Consider the following 4650-nt stretch of genomic DNA (forward strand, 5'->3'; position numbering starts at 1 on the left):
GGAAATATGTTTGCTATGTCCCCACAAGAGCATGCACGGAGCTCACTGTGGCCGAGCACAGGGAGGGGGATAGGTGGATCCCAGAGATGCAGCAGAGTCTGCAGAGCTCCAGGCTAGCGGCCAGCACCGGTATTTCCTGAGTGAGCTCAGCCATGGAGCTGGAGAGGCTGAGTGGGAATGGCTCCCAAGGGGGAGCAGGCTGTAGGAATTTGGAATTCTAAAGAAGAATGGAAAGAGAAAGAAGGAACACTAAAGTCCCCAATTCCCACTGTAAGTGGATTTGGGGTTCAGAGAGCTTCCTTAGTATCATCTGGCAGAACCTCGTCCTCTTCTAATATAGAATCCAGAATTGTGAAATGGCTCTTAGTCTGGAATCTTCCCTGTGTAGCATCAAATGCATCCAACTGCATGTTGCTCATGTGTACAATGAAAAGAAGATCAACCACTCAGAATTACTTCAACTAATGAAAGCCATGTGCAGTGATTGCATGCCTGTAATCCTGACAACTTGGGAGTCTGAGGCAGGAGGATTGTAAGTTCAAACCCAGCCTCAGCAACTTAGCAAGACCCTAAGCAACTTTGTGTTGCAAAAAAAAAAAAAAAAAAAAAAAAAGCGCTCAGTGATTAAGCATCCCTGGTACCAAAAAAAAAAAAAAAAGAAAGAAAGAAAGAAACAACTAAGGAACCATGCATGGTGGTGTACACCCATAATCACAGTTACTCAAGAAGCTGAGGCTTCAAAGCCAGCCTTAGCAATTTAGCAAGACTATGTCTCAAAATAAAAGGGCTGGGATATATCTCAGTAGCAGAGCATTTGTCTAGCATGCTCAAGGCCCTGGTTCAATCTCCAGTACCACTACCACCAAAATAATAACAACTATGATGTAATAAACATGAAGTTTTTTTGTGGGTTCTACCACTCTACACATGCAAGATGATGATAGTAGTTTATTTTTTTAATAAAGGTCAATAGACCTTTATTTTAATTATTTATTTATGTGTGGTGCAAAGAATGGAACCCAGTGCCTTACACATGCCAGGCAAGCACTCTACCACTGAGCCACACCCCGACTCCTGATGGTAAGGTTTGCTTGCTGCTTTCCCCCAAATCCCATCATCTAGTCTCTGTGCAACACAAACCGAGACTCAAGTCATCCCAGGGGATGGGTTCTAGTGACCTTGCTTGGGGAGGCCCAGGCCATACTGATTGAGAATTCTTTTTTTTATTTTTTTTATTGGTTGTTCAAAACATTACAAAGCTCTTGACATATCATATTTCATACATTTGATTCAAGTGGGTTATGAACTCCCATTTTTTACCCTGTATACAGATTGCAGAATCACATCGGTTACACATCCACGTTTTTACATATTGCCATACTAGTGTCTGTTGTATTCTGCTGCCTTTCCTACCCTCTACTATCCCCCCTCCCCTCCCCTCCCATCTTCTCTCTCTACCCCATCTACTGTAATTCATTTCTCTCCCTTGTTTTTTTCCCCTTTCCCCTCACATCCTCTTCTATGTAATTTTGTATAACAATGAGGGTCTCCTTCCATTTCCATGCAATTTCCCTTCTCTCTTCCTTTCCCTCCCACCTCTCATCCCTGTTTAATGTTAATCTTTTCCTCCTGCTCTTCCTCCCTGCTCTGTTCTTAGTTGCTCTCCTTATATCAGAGAAGACATTTGGCATTTGTTTTTTAGGGATTGGCTTGAGAATTCTTAATACACTAAAAAACACTAACATCACATGTGAGGGTACAAAAGATGAGCAGCAGAGCTTGTTGAAACCCAGATTGTTGGGCCCTACTCTCAGAGTTTTCAATTCAATAGTTCTGGCGTTTGGCTCAATAATTTGTATTTCTAACAAGTACTCAAGTGATACTGATGCTGCAGGCCAGGGAACACACTTTAGCAATCATTTCTCTAACCTGCTGATGTGTTCTTGATCTAGCAGGCAAGGTTGACCTCCATTGCCCTCTGCTGGCCAGACTATAAACTCAGCTGTTATGTTTCCAGAGGAACTGAAAAAGTACCAAGTAGGAAAGGAAATGAGTAGTCATCTGTCTCAGGACTAGGTCAGCCTAACACCAGCAATTGTCATTGTTCTGCATCAGGGTATATTTAAAGGGGTTTTACATGAATAATCCTATTTGATCTTTGCACCCATTCTGCAAAGTATTAAAGATTGGCATTTTCATTTCACTAATGAAAAAAAGCAAACCCATTGTCACACCAGTATGACAAACTGCTTGACAGAAGGCATTGTTAGAAGTGAGATTTACTCACAATCCAACTATGAAACATAGAAGTTTGTCCTCACAATGGCCAAAGAGAAGTGAACAGGGAAGCAGGCAATGAACAGATTATCTTCTATAAGGAATTATTACGTGAATGGGGGCTGGGGCTCAGTGCTAGAGCACTTACCTAGCACATGTGAGGCACTGGGTTTGATCCTCGGCACCACATAAAATTAAATAAAGGTTTGTGTCCAATTACAACTTAATAATAATAATAAATGCTGTTGCTGATTTAAGAGAGGTGGGTAGGGAAAAAAAAATTATTACCTCCTGCCACAAGCCTGGGGAAGCCTGTTATGTAGGGCTGTTAATTCCAGGTGTCCCCTACCTCTACTTCCTCTTTCAGTAGTTAAGACTTGAATGTCAATAGAATTACCTAGAGAGCTTTTACAGATGAAGTTTCCTGGATTTTACCTCATGGTTCTGATTCAGAAGGGGCCCAGGAATTTGCATTAGGGTTTTCTTTCTTTCTTGGTTTTGTTTTTGAATCCAGGGGTGCTTTACCACTGAGCTACATCACCAGTCCTTTTAAAATTTTATTTTAAGATAGCGTTCTCATTAAGATGCCTAGATTGGCAGAGGATTGTAATCCTCCTGCTTCAGCCTCCCAAGTTGCTGGGATAAGAGTCTGTATTTGGGGGGCTGGGATTGTAGCTCAGCACATGTGAAGCTCTAGGTTGGATCTTCAGCACCACATAAAAATAAATAAATAAAAATAAAGGTATTGTGTCCAACTACAACTAAAAACCAATATTTTTTTAAAAAGAATCTGTAATTGAAGATGTTGCTCCTCTGACAGAAATCCTGGTGCAGGAGATCCAGAGACCACACTTTGAAAACTCCATCGTCCTCACAAAATGCTCTCCTGATTCACCACAACCAGCAAAGAACCTTCATTTGCCTGTGAAGGTGTTTTTCCCTAGCCCCTCTTCTAAGTTGGTTTCCTTTGCTTAATATCCTAGATAAGAAAACGCTAAGATTCAATCCCAACTCCTTTATTTATCCTCTCAAAGAGTCAGTTTTCTCATCTGTAAAATGGGGTAATACCAGAGCATAATGAAGATTAAATGAGAAGATACGTCTTGCGCCTAGTTTCTGACATTCACAAGGTGTATAAGAAACCCATGTTCAAAGTTCTTGCTTTCTGATACCTAGGTTCCTTGAAAAGTAACTGTGATTAAAAACCTTCTTTTGGATTCCCAGATTTTTAAGCATCCCGCCGCGCCCGGCATTGGTTCGCGCGCGGGGCGCGGAGAACCAGCTTTGCGCGCGGTGCCCGAGAGCGCTGGGGTCGCGCCTCCAGCGGAGCTCGGTGGGGTCGGAGCGTCCGCTGTGCCGAGGTTGCCGGGTCGCGGTCCTGGCTCTGAAAGTCCGAGTTGTTTCCCGGGAAGCATGAAGGCCAGGGGCCTCTCCCTACCGCGTCTTCCGTGCGCTGGGAGCCTGGATGGGGCGTCGGGAGGAGAAAAGCGGCTGGGTGGGGCCAGGAGGGTGAGGCCGCGGGGCGTTGAACCCCCGTTTGGGAGGAGCCAGACGTCTCGGGTTGTGAAGGCTCCAGCCGAGACGCGTGGCCGCCGCAGACTCCCAGGGGCTGGGCGGCGGGGCGGGTGGATCTGCGCACTCCCGGGACCCACCCCTCGGCTCCACTCCGATTCCCTGTCCCCGAGCAGCCCCTGGGTCAGGACGGCCTCCTGCACCTTCCTGGGTTTAGAAAAGACGCAAATGACCACCTTCGCCCGCTGCCCGTGGGTGCCCGTGCTGCCAACCCCGCTCTTCTCCGGCCACAGTTCCCGCTTCGGTAGTGACAAGAGCGCGAACTTAGTGGCTCCTGCCCAGGGAGCGCTGCACGCCAGCCCCGACTGCCTTGGAACCTATTTCCTCCCCTCAGAGGATCTCCCTGGCACCTCATTCTATGCTAGCATGCAGTAGGAGCTTAATAAATACCTGTTCAATGAATTTACTGCCCCCTGAGCCTTTGGAGGGAGGGGAATTCGAGCTTCACTTTGCGGGGCAGGGAGAGGGCAATGCGGTAGGTCGAGGTCCTGGCTCAGATGGGGGCCACTCCAACCTGGGTGGCTGGCCCAATTGTCTGGGTCACCCACCCGGGATCCAGTGGGTCTCCGTCTTGGGAATGCCATGGCCTGTTAGAAGCACAGCTCGCTTGATATTTTGAGCTCCCAGGAGGCCTGTGCACCAGATTGCAGCCGGAAATGGCTTCGTGGGTGTGGAAGGTGTTCGGGTTCCAGGAGCCACAGGGCTTCCTGCAGTGCTCTGGGCGTGGGCCCGGCCCAGGGTGCAGTTATTTATGTGGCTCTTGTCCTAACCCAGTGCCCTCCGTTCTCTTCCCTGTTGCCT

The sequence above is a fragment of the Ictidomys tridecemlineatus genome, chromosome 15 (assembly GCF_052094955.1).
Source record: "Ictidomys tridecemlineatus isolate mIctTri1 chromosome 15, mIctTri1.hap1, whole genome shotgun sequence".
Classification (NCBI taxonomy): Eukaryota; Metazoa; Chordata; class Mammalia; order Rodentia; family Sciuridae; genus Ictidomys; species Ictidomys tridecemlineatus.